The sequence below is a fragment of the Salvelinus fontinalis genome, chromosome 9, assembly GCF_029448725.1.
Source record: "Salvelinus fontinalis isolate EN_2023a chromosome 9, ASM2944872v1, whole genome shotgun sequence".
In the NCBI taxonomy this organism is placed as follows: Eukaryota; Metazoa; Chordata; class Actinopteri; order Salmoniformes; family Salmonidae; genus Salvelinus; species Salvelinus fontinalis.
In genome coordinates, this window is record NC_074673.1 from 24,083,416 (window position 1) to 24,100,829 (window position 17,414).

Genomic DNA, 17,414 nt, shown 5'->3' on the forward strand with positions numbered 1-17,414 from the left:
GAGACACATGAAACGAGGGGTTAATACGATAGTAAGAAGGAAGTTGTAACCTATAACACACCTCGTTTATCCTCCTCAGGACTTTAAATGGCCCCACACACTGCGGCCCCAGCTTCCGGCAGGGCAGGTTTCGGGCCGAGAGCCAGACCCTGTCCCCTGGTGCAAACACAGGGGCCTCACTGCGGTGGCGGTCAGCGCTCCTCTTCTGCCGTTCACTGGCCTGCTTGAGAGAGTCCTGGACCGCTCGCCAGGTCTCTCTAGAGCGCTGTACCCATTCCTCCACCGCAGGAGCCTCAGTCTGGCTCTGGTGCCACGGAGCCAGGACCGGCTGGTACCCCAGTACACACTCGAAGGGCGACATGTTCGTAGATGAGTGGCGGAGTGAGTTCTGGGCCAACTCCGCCCACGGGACGTACCTCGCCCATTCTCCTGGCCGGTCCTGGCAATACGACCTCAGAAACCTACCCACCTCCTGGTTCACTCTCTCCACCTGCCCATTACTTTCGGGGTGATACCCAGAGGTGAGGCTGACCGAGACCCCCAGACGCTCCATAAACGCCCTCCATACCCGGGACGTGAACTGGGGACCTCGATCAGATACGATATCCTCCGGCACCCCATAATGCCGGAAGACGTGGGTAAATAGAGCCTCCGCAGTCTGTAGGGCCGTAGGGAGACCAGGCAATGGGAGGAGACGACAGGACTTAGAGAACCGATCCACAACGACCAAAATGGTAGTGTTCCCCTGAGACGGAGGAAGATCCGTCAAAAAATCTACTGATAGATGAGACCATGGCCGTTGTGGAACCGGAAGGGGTTGTAACTTCCCCCTTGGTAGGTGCCTAGGAGCCTTACTCTGAGCGCATACCGAGCAGGAGGAGACATAGAGTCTCACGTCCTTAGCCAAGGTGGGCCACCAGTATTTCCCTCTAAGACCACGCACTGTCCTCTCCACCCCCGGATGACCCGAAGCAGGTATTGAGTGAGCCCACCGAATCAATCGATCACGAACACCAAGCGGTACGTACCTACGGCCAGTCGGACACTGGGACGGCGCAGGTTCTACCCTCAACGCCCGCTCGATGTCCGCGTCCACCTCCCATACCACCGGAGCCACCAGACATGAGGCGGGAAGGATGGGAGTCGGATCGATGGGCCGGTCATCCGTGTCATAGAGACGAGACAGCGCGTCGGCCTTTGTGTTGAGGGAACCTGGTCGGTAAGAGATCGTAAATCTAAAACGAGTAAAAAACATGGCCCACCCTGCCTGACGCGGATTCAATCTCCTCGCCTCTCGGATATACTCCAGATTGCGATGGTCAGTCCAGATGAGAAAAGGGTACTTAGCCCCCTCAAGCCAGTGTCTCCACACCTTCAGGGCTTTTACCATAGCTAGTAACTCCCTGTCCCCCACATCATAGTTCCGCTCCGCCGGACCCAACTTCTTAGAAAAGAAAGCACAGGGACGGAGCTTCGGTGGCGTGCCCGAGCGCTGTGATAGCACGGCTCCAACACCAGCCTCGGACGCATCCACCTCCACTATGAACGCTAATGAAGGGTCCGGATGCGCCAACACGGGAGCCTCAGTGAAACGTGCCTTCAACTGGTTAAAAGCTCTCTCAGCCTCGGCCGACCACTGTAGACGCACCGGCCCTCCCTTTAGCAGTGAGGTAATGGGGGCCGCCACTTGGCCAAAACCCCGGATAAACCTCCGGTAGTAATTGGCAAACCCTAAAAACCGCTGCACCTCCTTTACCGTGGTTGGAGTCGGCCAATTACGCACGGCGTTAACGCGATCACTCTCCATAACCACCCCTGAGGTGGAAATGCGATAACCCAGGAAGGAAACGGCTTGTTTGGAAAACACACATTTCTCAGCCTTGACGTATAGGTCATGCTCCAGCAGCCTCCCAAGAACCCTGCGCACCAGGGAAACATGCGCGGCGCGTGTAGCAGAATAGATCAGGATGTCATCAATATACACTACCACACCCTGCCCGTGCATGTCCCTGAGAATCTCATCTACAAAGGATTGGAAAACGGCTGGAGCATTCTTTAACCCATACGGCATGACGAGGTACTCATAGTGGCTTGATGTGGTACTAAACGCTGTTTTCCACTCGTCTCCCTCCCGAATACGCACCAAATTATACGCGCTCCTAAGATCCAGTTTTGTGAAAAAACGTGCTCCGTGGAATGATTCCACCGCCGTAGCGATGAGAGGTAGCGGATAACTAAATCCCACTGTGATTGAATTTAGACCTCGATAATCAATGCACGGACGCAGACCTCCCTCCTTCTTTCTCACAAAAAAGAAACTCGAGGAGACGGGTGACATGGAGGGCCGAATGAACCCCTGTCTCAGAGCTTCCGTGACATATGTCTCCATAGCCAACGTCTCCTCCTGTGACAAGGGGTACACATGACTCCTGGGAAGTGCAGCGTTCACCTGGAGGTTTATCACACAATCCCACCGTCGATGAGGTGGTAATTTAGTCGCTTTCTTTTTACTAAAAGCGATAGCCAAATCGGCATATTCTGGGGGAATGCGCACAGTGGAAACCTGGTCTGGACTCTCCACCGAGGTGGCACCGATGGAAACTCCCACACACCTACCTGAACACTCCTCTGACCACCCCTGAAGAGCTCCCTGTCTCCAGGAAATGAGGGGATTGTGAATGGCTAACCAAGGAACCCCCAACACCACTGGAAACCCTGGTGAATCAATAAGGTAGAAACTAATCTGCTCCCTATGATCCCCCTGTGTTACCATGTCCAGCGGAATCCTGGCCTCCCTGATCAGCCCTGACCCTAGTGGTCGGCTATCTAGGGAGTGCACGGGAAAAGGAGGGTCTATCTGCATCAACGGAATACCCAACTTACGGGCTAGACCGCGATCCATAAAACTCCCAGCTGCGCCTGAGTCTACGAGCGCCTTATGCTGGAGAGAAGGGAAAAACGCAGGAAAAAAAATAACCAAAAACATGTGACCGACAGGAAGCTCTGGGTGAGTCTTGTGCCTACTCACCTGGGGTGATCGAGGAGTATTCCGCCTGCCATCTCCACTCCCAGAGGCGCTCCTCCAACACAGGTCTGAAGTGTGTCCTCTCCTGCCACAATAGGTGCAAGAGAAGCCACCTCCTCTGGCCCCCCTAGATGCAGCCCCTCCCAACTCCATCGGGGTTGAAGCGGGAGGACTGGGAGGTGGAACGGACAGGACCCCCTCTGAACGCCCGCGGGCAGCTAGCAGGTTGTCCAGTCGTATAGACATGTCAATTAACTCATCGAGAGAGAGCGTAGTGTCTCGACAAGCTAGCTCCCGACGGACGTCCTCCCGAAGGCTACATCGATAATGGTCCATCAGGGCCCTGTCATTCCACCCCGCGCCAGCAGCCAAGGTCCGGAACTCCAAAGCGAAGTCTTGCGCACTCCTCGTCTCCTGTCTGAGGTGGAACAGTCTCTCACCCACCGCTCGGCCCTCCTGAGGGTGGTCAAATACGGCCCGAAAGCGGCGAGTGAACTCTGGGTAGTTGTCTCGAACAGAGTCTGGGCCGTTCCAGACCGTATTAGCCCATTCCAGGGCTCTACCCGTCAGACAGGAGATGAGGAGGCTAACACTCTCCTCTCCAGAGGGAGTCGGACGAACAGTGGCCAAGTAGAGCTCCAACTGGAGCAAAAACCCCTGGCACCCAGCCACCGCTCCATCGTACTCCCTTGGGAGCGCAAGACGCAATGCACCCGAACCTGATGCTGACGTTGATGGGGAAGGTTGCGCCATCTGGGAAGGAGCTGGGGTTGTAGTCGGGATACCACTCCTCTCCCATCGTTCCATCCTCTCCATCATCATGTCCATTGCCGTCCCTATCCGATGGAGAACGGCGGTGTGATGCTGGACACGCTCCTCCATCGATGGGAGAGGGGTGGTTGCTGCTTCTGCTGACTCCATTATTTTGGTGCGGGCTTCTGTAACAATTCCAGTGGTGGAAACAAGAGTCAGGTGCAGAGAGCAGGAATCTCTTTCAAAAAGTGGAATTTTATTTCCTTAACGTAATCACCTAACAACCGGTGACGCCACACTAAACACTGGGCGCGTAAAGAGAAATGTCCAAAGTCAATTGAATAACAAAATCCACAAAATCCACACCACAAACACGAAACAGAAAAACAAGCCCGCACAAAAGGGAGCGGGCAAACTGGGTTTAAATAACCCCTAATCTAAACACACAACAGGTGAAACAAATTAGACAAACTAAAAGGAAAACAGAAAAGGGGATCGGTGGCAGCTAGTAGACCGGAGACGACGACCGCCGAGCGCCGCCCGAACGGGAAGAGGCACCATCCTCGGCGGGACTCGTAACACACACTGGTTGAATCAACGTTGTTTCCACGTCATTTGAATGAAACGATGTTGAACCAACGTGGGAAAGAAGTTGAATTGACGTCTGTGCCCATTGGGTATTAAGTGTCAAATAAATTAACATGGTTGACCTTAACAGGGTTGACAATTTCATCTTTTAATCAGCCATCAATCCCCTTCTGACAGGGGGAATGGAAGATTATTGTGTGCAACAGTGAGTGGCAATTAAATGCAAACTTCATTGAAAAATGTAATTGTTAAAACATTTCTAGCCTGTCTATCTATGGGTAACAGGGTTGATGTGTTATGCTCAACCCCTTCCGTTATCCACCACAAAACACCAGAAAATGTCCAAAAAGAGTAAAACCAGTTCACCTGCTTTTAGACTATGATTTGACTATTAGATGCTCAATTTTCGGAGAAAAAAAATACAATTTTAAGTAAGTCGTTTCACCATATTAAAATGAGAATTCAGTTCACTTAACAGGGTTGATCTTAAAATTATGGACAGACATAAATTAATCACTAATCACATGAAATAAGCAATCATCTTCAGAAATTACTTTTTCAAAGCAACCAAATAACTAGGACTTTACAATGATGGTGAAATCTGGGGAAATGTTGAGATTAAGTGGGTTAAAATCTTCTTAGAGGTGAATGCTACATTTGCAGATTCTCCATCTGGTCTATACTTAAGGGCACATAATTTAATATAACAGGCTTTTAAAATTCATTTGGTGTGCAATTTCTACTTAAAATATCAAAGGGATGCAAAAGACACCCATTTCGTGGAACGACCCAATAGCTTAGATGCCAGTTATAAATTTGCCAGTCATAGGAAAACTGGTGAATTTTTATATCTCATCTGAGCAACTTGTTTCCTGCACGTTCCATAAATGTTAACATGAGGTGTGGCATTGCAGTGGAGTTGACAGAAGGCCAGGCTGAGTTCTAAGGACATAATGCATTTAGAACAGGGTTAGTCAGGCACAACATTTGTTTAAAACTTGGTTTTGAACCAAGTTAATGGTTTGATTTGATTTTTATATTTATTTTTGATCACCGTTAGTTGTTCTGTTACAATCACTTCTACTCTTCCTGGTGTCCACAAACTGTGTGCTATTCAAGGATTTTCAGTGACCTTCACTTCATTGTCCTTCACTTGTCCTTCACTACATTAATGAAAAACGATCAATCATTTGCTTGTTTCATTTGGTTGTGACACTTTGTTGTCTTACCTATTGAGAGAGACCATGTATTTTGATTGCCAAGATTAACAATCATATTGTTTGACAAAAATGTACAAAGTTATATGACCATCTATTCTGAAATCTTTTTATTTGGTCGGCAACAAATTACTGGAGCCAAATAAGGAGGAGGACATGAGAGGTAGGCTACATTGCAGGAGCGTCTAATTGTGTGTATGAGACTGTTTCAAATCAAATTGTATTGGCCACATACACATGGTTAGCAGATGTTAATGCGAGTGTAGTGAAACGCTTGTGCTTCTAGTTCTGACAAGGCAGTAATATCTAACCAGTAATCTAAAAAATTCACAACAACTTCCTTATACACACACATTTGAAGGTATGAAGAAGAATATGTACATATAAATATATAGATAAGCGATGGCCGTGCGGCATAGGCAAGATGCAGTAGATGATATAGAATACAGTATATCCATATGAGATGAGTAATGTAGGATATTTAAACATTATTAAAGTGGCGTTATTTAAAGTGACTAGTTATACCATTATTAAGTCAATTTATTAAATTGGCCAAAGATTTGAGTCTGTGTTAGAGCCTCTCTATGTTGGTGATGGCTGTTTAACAGTCTGATGGCCTTGAGACTGCACCTGTACTGACCTCGCCTTCAGTGATGTTAACGATGTGGGGTTTTTCCCTCTGTGATTTTTGACCTATGGGGCTTTTTATTGTGGGTGTTGCCTCAAAGTGCTATAATAAGGAGCTGAGTGGGATGGTGAAACTGAGGAAGATCTACTCTAACCAGACGTCGGTCATTAAAACAGAGCATGTGGACTGTTGTAGGGCCGACAACATGCGAGGAAAAGAAGGAGGAAAAATCAAGTCCCGATGTGTTGATGTGGATCTGGTTGTTTATCTGACAAAACAGTAGAATAATTTCCACACAAAAGCCAGTCAAAGTCCATGAGTGTTTTTATTATAACTTGTCTTATTAAAGAAATGAACATGCAACAGTGTATTTAACCTTTATATGCATGCATGACTGATATTTTCACAACCCACATGTTATACAGATGGTTGTAATAGTGTTCTCAGACAGGCTACTCCTCTCTTAACCCCATTCTTGGCTCAGGGGAAATGCTGTCTGCATTCCTCTGTCTGGAATGTTACAATCGAACAGTATAGACATAAACTCCAGTAAACAAGATACTGAAGATTCAAGCATTGAAGTACAAAAACTACAAATATGTTTATTCAAAGGTTGTGTGTAGTTTTTGTTGCTCACTTTTTGATGAGCAATAGCCAATGTCCAGCAAATTTTCACAAACGCTGTGTTAAGACATGACATTTTACTAGATAGGTCAGAATTGCTGATATCAAACAGTATACTTGGAAGGGAATGGCATGTATACTGCTCTTGTCTGTGTGGTAACATAATGAGTGTATCACTTCTCTTCTCAAGAGTAAAAGTTCAAAATAAAACCATTAGACCCTGTGCAGATTTACCATGGAATCTACTGGTGTTGGTATGGGGAGTGTGGATCTGGGGGTGGGTTGGGCGTTATTTCAGACAGGGATGTGAAGTATTGTTTTATTTTTTATATTTTCAACTTCTGTGAGCAAGAACTAATAGTGAGTCAGGAAAATGCTGCTGTTTGTATCTGAAAGTTGACTCTGACAGTAAACAACTTTATAGCGTCACATAACTTTCAGAGCTGTTTGAATGTAGACATTTTACACAAAGCACATCTAATCATAATGTTGGGATATTATTATCATCGTCTTTGTTACAAAAGTCTCCTCAACTCTTGTTGTGATAATAATAGACTATTCTGTGTTGTGTAAACTTTTTTTGGAACCATAAAAACATGGCTGATAAGACCAACAAAATACATTTGCAGTCAGAATTTGAAAAAAACCAACATCCACATAAAGATGAAAAGACATGGATTAAACTAAAAAGCCCGGATTTTGTCATTCATATCCTTTCCTTTAGAGAATGGCGTAATGACAGAGGCCCATGAAGAGAGAAGAGCAAGTTACGTGCTGTGTCCTGCCTGAATATGACACACAAACAACACGCCGATATCACTCTTTCACACAACACACCCCTGCGTCACCTGAAACACACCCACCGAAACTAGATCGAAGTGGGAGAGTTACCCGCACTTTTGTCATAAAAGCCAAAGCATCAAGATATCTGCATTGTCAGGGTCTTATTGGAAGGTGGCCAGCTAAGGCATGAAAGAAATCCAAGCAGAGGTTACTCAGAATCAGATTACAGTCTTTAATCGGAGCTGTAAAATAAAGGAAGGATGAAAGTGCCGTTTTCATGAAAAAGTACAGTAGATGGATGTCTTTTCAGCTTCTAAATAGAGTCAATATCTGTCACGCCCTGACCTTAGAGATCCTTTTTATGTCTCTATTTGATTTGGTCAGGGTGTGATTTGGGGTGGGTATTCTATGTTCTTTAGTTCTATTATTTGTATTTCTATGTTTTGTCCAGGTAGGGTTTTCAATCAGGGACAGCTGTCTATCGTTGTTACTGATTGAGAACCATACTTAGGTAGCCCTTTTTCCCCACCTGTCTTTGTGGGAGGTTAACTTTGTTTGTGGCATATAGCCGTTTAGCGCCACGGTTGTTTTTGGATTGTTTATTGTTTTTGTCGGCGTCATAATAATAAAGGAATATGTATGCTCACCATGCTGCACCTTGGTCTACTTCTGTTAACGGCCGTGACAATGTCGGTGCAGAAGCAGAGGCCATTTAGAAACCCCAGTAGTAGTAAAATGTGGAAGCCCTCACGCTGCCTTGGAAAGGTAACAATTAAACTTTACTTCACTAAAGAGCACCTGTGATTACTGAACGTCAAAGGGATGGGGACAGTCAAATGGAGGCTCGGAATGCTCATCCGATATGTGTGAATTTTAATATAGCAAAATGTAGATATTTTATGTTGACTCACTGACGTTGAATTTCTTACCTTGTCACAGTTTGGCATAGATAATGTCTTATAGCTTTGATTGAGGGTAAAATGGCTTGTGTTGTGGCTAAACTCAAATATAACCAGTCTATAACTGCAGAATGCCACTTCCTGCTCTCTCAAATCTGTCTGTGCATTTGTGTTGTTGATTTTCATTTCCTAAGGATATGGCTTCATCTGGGAATGTTCCACGTCCCATGCCAAGAAATTCCTTTCAGTGCCAGTCTCAGAGACCTGCCAACTTAGTGAGCTCTGGATCAACAAGTAAGAATAGTGATGAAGATGTGAGGAGAAAAGTAGGTTTCCAGAAGTACAAGAGAATAGGCAGTTGTCTGCATTTCTTAGCATACTCCGTGGAGTCAAATCCTTAAATGCACATTTTATGTTTCTCTTAAACTGATAGTGTGTATTAATCTGACATTTGTATCGATGACCTCCTTTGTAATCCCCTCCACCCATCCCGACCACCCAACCACTCACCTTATTTGAACTCTTTTGTACCTACCTCTACAGGCCTGCCATCATTGGTCAGTAATTGAGCTCTGAAGCCCCCTCTGCCACCAGCAGAGCAGGAGAGGCCTGTCACCACATCTCCCCAGCCCTGACTCAGTGTGGGCAGGACAGTGATCATGGACACTCAAAGAGGAAGGTGTGAATATCTAAAAAATGATCCTGTACTCTTACATTATCTTTACCAGTTATGTTCTTATTGGTTAACCATGCCCTCCTGTGGTGGATGAAATACATTATTTTCTTCCAGGGCTGCTGATGTTCTCTTTGACAGGTTTGCCTCTGATGGGAGAGTCGGCATGAACCTGTTTTGAGGTAGCTAGTAATTGCTATTGCTAGAGACCTGAACAAGAAGCAGAATCCACACAGATAAACTACAATGACAAACAAACAATATATTTACTACATTCTCTTCCTCCACAGACAGTGTGGAGCTCAGGCCTACACAGATTCGACCCCAGAATCAAGAACTGCTACTTCCGTATGAAGAAACTGAAGGATCATATACTGCACATGTAGCCCCATGGGATGTCTTGTTTCACGTGCTGAGCTACCCTAATGCCACCATTGATTCTGTGTTGGCGTGAGACTTAAACCATGACGTCCCCTTTCATATTTACATATAGATTCCTCCAAGGGGGGGAAAATATCATACAACAGTACACAAAGACAGAATTTGTCTTTGCTTTATGTGTTTGCAAAGGTTATTATGAAAAAAGGAATGGGACATCTGAACAATACATTAAATTACCTAGTAGTAAATTTCAATCTATGAGTTGCAGTAGATCTCAAGCATGGTTACTCATCATGTAAGGCTGACTCGTTGCATAATGTAATATATCCCTCGCACATTAATAACTTTTTAAAAGTTCCAGCACATGATTTTAGGACTAAAATATGAAATTCATCTCACCCCATGGCCATCTCTCTCTTCCACTCACCTAGCTCTCCTCTTTCCCGTCATGCATTAGTCACGTTAAATTTGCTTTGCTCTCTGTCTGGACAGGGCAAAGCGTTCTGTCTCAAGGCTTAATGCTGACACACATCTCTCCCTTCAGTTGCAGCAATTGTTTCCAGACAACACAATCCTGACAGCAACAGCAATGAAAACTTTTCACAGTCAGAGGTCTTGGTATCAGGCATTAACATGGCACTCTGCATTGGTTAAATTCATCCTGCTAAGTAGCGGTGCAGGTCATTAAGGTCAAATAGTAAAGTTTGGGACCAGTTGCCAGGTTTTTAGCTACTTACATGGAATGGCTCACTGATAGTAATCCATGATAATCAACAATTTCAATAAGCAATTCTCTACGGCTGGCCATGCTTTCCACCTGGCTACCCCAACCCCGTGTCACGCCGGCTCCCGCTCTTCTTCCCTGGCACTCGTGGGCGCCAGGTTGCCCTGCATTACTCACTCCTGCCACCATCATTTACGCACACCTGCCATCACGCGCTTCAGCGATATTGGACTCGCCTGGACTCACTCAATCACCCGTTTGTTACCTCCCCTATATTTGTCAGTTCCCCAGCTCTGTTCCCCGCGGCTGCATTGTTTGTCATATGTCCGTGTTACTGTGCTGACGCTGTTCCTGTCTTGTTCTATGTCGTTTCCCGAATAAATGTCTGACTCCCCGTACCTGCTTCTCCTGTCCGGCGTCAGTCCTTACAGAATGCAGCAGCCATCACACGAAGCCTTGGGGAGTACTGTTGTTCCGGTTGGTGGTGACATCGGTCCTAGGTCGCCACCGGTGGTGCCTAGCCAGCTTCCACGCCCTAGCTGGCTCGAGAGGTTTCCTTGCCCCGGTTGGCTCGGAAGGCGCCCATCCCACGTCGGGCTTCAGCCGGATTGTCAGGTCTTGTTCGCCCAGCCGGCCCATAAGTTTTCTTGTTTTGTTGGTGACGTCGGGCTTGGATTCCACCGCCAATGAAACAAGGTGTGCCTAAGTCAGCTCATCGGGCTTGCACGTCCTAACTGGCTCGAGAGGTTTCCTTGGCTCGGCAGGTTCCCATCCCAAGTCATGCTCCACTGGATCATCGGGCTTCCACGCCGCAGCAGGATCAACAGGCGTTCATGCCTCAGCTGGATCGTCAGGCTCCTATGCCTCATCCGGCTCACCAGGATGAGGCCTGTCTTGTTCTATGTCGTTTCCTGAATAAATGTCTGACTCCCAGTACCTACTTCACCTGTCCGGCATCGGTCCTTACACCCCGGCCAACAGCTCTGCATCCCCCGCAGCAACTGGTCCAAGCCCCCCCCCCCCCCCCCCCCCCCCCCCCCCCGCTTCTCCTTCACCCAAATCCCAGCTGATGTTCTGATAGAGCTGCAAAATCTGGATCACTACAAATCAGCTGGGCTAGACAATCTGGACCCTCTCTTCCTAAAATGAGCCACTGCCATTGTTGCAACCCCTATTACCAGTCTGTTCAACCTCTCTTTCGTATCATCTGAGATTCCTAAAGGTTGGAAAGTGGCTGGGGTCATCCCCCTCTTCAAAGGGGGAGACACCCTGGACCCAAACTGTTACAGACCTATATCCATCATGCCCTGCCTTTCTAAAGTCTTTGAAACCCAAGTGAACAAACAGATCACCAACCATTTCGAATCCCACCATACCTTCTCCGCTATGCAATCCGGTTTCCGAGATGGTCACAGGTGCATCTTAGCCACGCTCAAGGTCCTAAACGATATCATAACCGCCATCGATAAAAGACAGTACTGTGCAGCCGTCACTGTGTTCTAAACCTCCAAACGAGCTTCAATGCCATACAACACTTCTTCCGTGGCCTCCAACTGCTCTTAAATGCTAGTAAAACTAAATGCATGCTCTTCAACCGATCACTGCCTGCACCCGCCCGCCCAACTAGCATCACTACTCTGGACGGTTCTGACTTAGAATATGTGGACAACTACAAATACCTAGATGTCTGGCTAGACTGTAAACTCTCCTTCCAGACTCATATTAAGCATCTCCAATCCAAAAGTAAATCTAGAATTGGCTTCCTATTTCACAACAAAGCCTCCTTTACTCAAGCTGCCAAACATACCCTCGTAAAACTGACTATCCTACCGATTCTTGACTTGGGCGATGTCATTTACAAAATAGCCTCCAACACTATACTCAGAAAATTGGAAGCAGTCTATCACAGTGCCATCCGTTTTGTCACCAAAGCCCCATACACCAAAGTCCCTAAATTCCCAATCTGGCCCTCAAACCATCATGGTCACCTAATAATCCCCAGTTTACAATTGGCTCATTCATCCCCCTCCTCTCCCCTGTAACTATTCCCCAGGTCGTTGCTGCAAATGAGAACGTGTTCTCAGTCAACTTACCTGGTAAAATAACGGTAAAATAAAAAAAATAAAAAAAATACTACCCACCACTGCGACCTGTATGCTCTCGTTGGCTGGTCCTCGCTACATATTCGTCGCCAAACCCACTGACTCCAGGTCATCTATAAGTCTTTGCTAGGTAAAGCTCCGCCTTATCTCAGCTCACTGGTCACCATAGCAACACCCAACCGTAGCAGGTGCTCCAGTAGGTATATTTCACTGGTCATCCCCAAAGTCGACACCTACTTTGGCCGCCTTTCCTTCCAGTTCTCTGCTGCCAATGACTGGAACGCATTGCAAAAGTCACTGAAGTTGGAGACTTATATCTCCCTCACTAACTTTAAGTATCAGCTGTCAGAGCAGGTTACCGATCGCTACAGATGTACACAGCCCATCTGTAAATAGCCCATCCAACTACCTACCTCATCCCATATTTGTTTTTCTGTTCTTTTGCACACCAGTATTTCTACTTGCACATCCTCATCTGCACATCTATCACTTGAGTGTTAATTGCTAAATTGTAATTACATTGCCACTATGGCCTATTTATTGCCTTACCTCCTTACTTAATTTGCACACACTGTATACAGATTTTTCTATTGTGTTATTGACTATGTTTGTTTATCCCATGTGTAGCTCTGTGTTGTTGTTTTTGTCGCACTGCTTTGCTTTATCTTGGCCAGGTCGCAGTTGTAAATGAGAACTTGTTCTCAACTGGCCTACCTGGTTAAATAAAGGTGAAATAAAAAAATAGTATGACAGGGCGACTTAAGAGGCTAGAGGACTAGAGAGTTCTGGAGATTAAGGAATATTGAAATTATACAATACAACATAATACTGAGTACCACTCTCCATATTTTCAAGCATAGTGGTGGCTGCATCATGTTATGGGTATGCTTGTAATCGTAAAGGACTGGGGAGTTTTTCATGATAAAAAAGAAACGGAATGGAGCTAAGCACAGGCAAAATCTTAGAGGACAACCTGGCTCAGTCTGCTTTCCACCAGACACTGTCAGATTAATTCACCTTTCAGCAGAACAGTAACCTAAATCACAATCCAGGTGTGGAAAACTTTGAGAGACATACTCAGACTCACAGCTATAATGTCTGCCAAAGGTGCTTCTACAAAGTATTGACTCAAGGGTGTGAATACTTATGTAAATTAGATATTTATACTATATATTTTATTTCTAAAAACATGTTTCCACTTTGTCATTATGGGGTATTGTGTGTAGATGGGTGAGAAAAAACATATGTTTAATATATTTTGAATTCAACCTGTAACACAACAAAATGTGGAATAAGTCAAAGTTATACCATTACAGAGTATTGCTGAGATAGCTGAGTGTGATGTTTACCTATAGTGCAGGGCTACACAGGTATTTAGAGTTTCAAATGTTACAAGGAAATGGAGCTGGGAAATCTGTTAAGTCGCTTAATCATTGATTAACCTTCCTGAACATTCTTAATCCCCCAATTGTTTTTGCCCAGTGAATGCTTAAATGGACATGGACACTAGCAAACTACACTGGGGACATCAAGAATATAATCTTGGACAGTGTCAGCTCAAGCACAGTGAGTGTGATTTCTTTCCTTTGATACCTAGTGATATTACCAACTGCCTGAAGCTATTTTAGCACAGTGGTTAGAGGTTCAAATAATTAATGTCTCTTAATACTTTATCTTTCTAAAAATTGACTGTATTGTAATACTGTACTGTAGGTTTGTAAACTTTGCAAATAGATGACCTGTCTTTTATTGCCCGAATCAGTCTTTTTCAAGTGTTCTGATTTGCAATGCCTTTTCTACTGAGAGTATATGAAAGAATCTCGCCACTCGCGTATTAATACCACTTGAAACGAAGTGCAGCTCTTATGTAGTTTGTTTTTTACCACCTCCCACCCCAATGTCCCAAAGCACATCCTGGTCCACTTCCTGCTCTGCCAGCAGAGAGCAGTGTTTGAGAGCAAACACGGGAAAGTCCCTACCAGTCACCATCTCCACTGTAGCCTTCTACATAATCAGAAATTATAGAAGAGAAGGTGAGTCGCACAGTTACGTGATGTGAATCTACAACCTCTTACCGACCACTCTGAGAATGATAGTTTAGGGACTATTCCAAACTGGGTCTTTTTGGCCATCACTCATACAGTAGGACCACCAATCAGTCTTCAGGCTATTTTGGAGTCTAACCCACTGCCAGCAATCATCCAAAAAATAACGCCACCCATCCTGCCGTGGCTGTCAGGAGGTCATAGGCTGGACACGCTGACAATCACACGCACCTATGAGGAGCAGCTCTTAATGGGCTTTCCTTTCAGCAGCAAAGGTATTCATGGATTGAATTATTTTGAAAGAAATCTGATCTATCATTAGTTGAAACCTGCTCTGAATGTTACAGCAGGTCATTTGTATGGTGACCTCATATGTATACGTTTGTCATATAGCCTTTTACCACAAATAGTGAGAACTTTGCATTTGAAAATATGTAACCTATACATCTATTCTGTTTAGCATGGAGTCCAAAAGAATGCAGATTTAGTCTCCGAGAACTTATTCATTATGTGTTGTTGTTATGCAGGAATCCTCTCCAGACACACTCCTCTGGTGCTGCCCATGTATATGAAGGAGGTGCGTATTGCACTGGCAGAGGGGTCGATGAGCTGGGCCTCAGGAACATTTTATCTTTCAAGGTACACCGCAGCACTCTGCATGAAAAAAATATTGTTACATTACACCTCCCTTTGGTGAGTGACCACATACCTCACCTTAGAACGTGATGGTGGTTGACAATTTACTAAGTGTGGATCAGCAATAGCATCAGTACACCACACTACAGCAGACCCAGAGGAGTCCCACAGGGATTTGTACTCGGTCCTCTTGTAAAAACATCTGATTTCCCATATAATGAACAAGAAGACTTCTATTCAGGTTCGGTGTGAATGTGGCACAGTTGAAGAGCCTGGGTCTAAACTGGTTTACTCAATTTTAGAGAAATTGAGTTTGCCATTTAGCCATATTAATGAAGCAAAAATGTATGCAGGATGCTGCATAGGAGTCTGTCTCCTTGCATTTGAGAAATCAGAAATGTAAAATGGAGGGGACCAAGTACAAATCCCTGTGGGACTCCTGTAGTGTGGTATTCAGAACATACATTGTTTGTGACCTCACCATTCTTTTTAGCGATGTTGTAGCGCATAAATATCCTAATTGGCAAATGACAGATGTGAATGTTCAAAATAACTAAAACCTAGTTTGCCTCTGCAGATATCATCGTTTTCAATTAGAGTTGATTGAAAAGGGTCACGAATAAATGGAGGGGAAGCCAATCTACATGAGTCTGAAGAACCAGGGTGATGAAATCAACCTCTACCAGCACCTTGATTTTGAGACAACGAGCCTCCTACTTTACAGAGAAAAGCAGCAAGACCCCCACCTCTACCCCCTAAACCACAATATTTACAAATAGCTAGACACAAACTTCCACCCTTTTCTCCATCATTGGAGAACAATTCCCAGTTCTACTCTGGCGGCTCATGGCACCCACTCTTCTGCTCCTTAGCAGAGGTGCCCTTTAATCTACGGATCCTGAATGTGGCACAGGTGTGCTCCAGCCTGCGACTGCTCAACTTGGGCTAGTACTGCCAGGCCTTTGAGAGGGAGAAGATTGACGGGACATGTTGAACACAGTGGAGCCCAGCATGATGAGGAAGACCCTGGGTATGAAGTACCTGCACGTGGGAAAGCTGCTCCGCTTCTAACATGGCTGGAGGCCCTTACTTGGGTCCTTTGGAGCTGAGCAGGTTGGGTAATAACGGATTACCTGTAATGGGGATATGCAATCAGATTATAAAAATTACAGGGGCAATCTGGGAACCAAAAAGCAATAAAGCGGTCATCCTGCCACTTTTTGGTAACCAGCTGCATACATAAAAGGACATTTTGGAAAAATGTATTGCATATTTTATGTTAGGCTAAGTACCATTTACATTAGTAATGGTTGAAGTGTCATTCAAAATAAAGGTTACTTTTGGAGTAATTCCTGCTGGGAAGCAAACATTCATCCACACAGCATGATAAAAAGCACAGGTTTCAGGCTTACTGCCTTGTCCCGCTGTCACACCACAGGGCCGGTGGAGTCACAGACGTCATTGACATTTTCATTTCCATTGCCAAATCTCTCATTTCATTTACCACAACTACAGCAATTCGATACAGAAATAAATACCCACATGCTGTCCAAGAAAATAAACATAACATACGTTTTAGGGGCAACAAAAGTATGAAAAAAAAGGCTAAATGATCTAAGATATTTGCTAAAAAATATACCTCAGATACCTCATGAGTTGAAGGTTGATGGCCTGAAAAGGTGGGAACTTGGGAGAACTTTTTCAGTATGAAAATAATACATCAATAACAATCATATCAGTAACCATGCCTGAGGCAAAACTCATTGTGATTGATATTTTACTTTTAAAAAACAATGTCACAGATGATAAGACAGCAAATTATTTCTGAGGAAGCCTCAGTAAACAAGGGTTCTTTAACGCCTATACAGTTAAAATCCTTGTAGAATGCTTGACTATAGTGCATGTTACAAATTTTGCATTCATTGGTGTATGTGTAACAGTTTAACTTTACGTCCGTCCCCTTGCCCCGACCCGGGCGCGAACCAGGGACCCTCTGCACACATCAACAACTGACACCCACGAAGCATCGTTACCCATCGCTCCACAAAAGCCGCGGCCCTTGCAGAGCAAGGGGAACTACTACTTCAAGGTCTCAGAGCAAGTGACGTCACCGATCGAAAGGCTATTAGCGCGCCCCACCGCTAACTAGCTTGCCATTTCACATCCGTTACTCACCTCCCTTTCGACCTCCTCCTTTTCCGCAGCTACCAGTGATCCGGGTCAACAGCATCAATGTAACAGTATAACTTTATGGCGTCCCCTCGCGAACCAGGGACCCTCTGCACACATCAACAACTGACACCCACGAAGCATCGTTACCCATCGCTCCACAAAAG

General features: G+C 45.3%; 1 long non-coding RNA gene across 1 annotated transcript; it reads left to right on the forward strand.

Annotated features, from left to right (window-relative positions):
• Positions 1–13,881: 13,881 nt before the first annotated feature.
• Positions 13,882–15,967, forward strand: LOC129862302 (uncharacterized). The gene is made up of 4 exons (XR_008760749.1): positions 13,882–13,963; positions 14,306–14,430; positions 14,970–15,081; positions 15,656–15,967. It is a non-coding gene; the product is annotated as an uncharacterized LOC129862302 (long non-coding RNA).
• Positions 15,968–17,414: the final 1,447 nt, after the last annotated feature.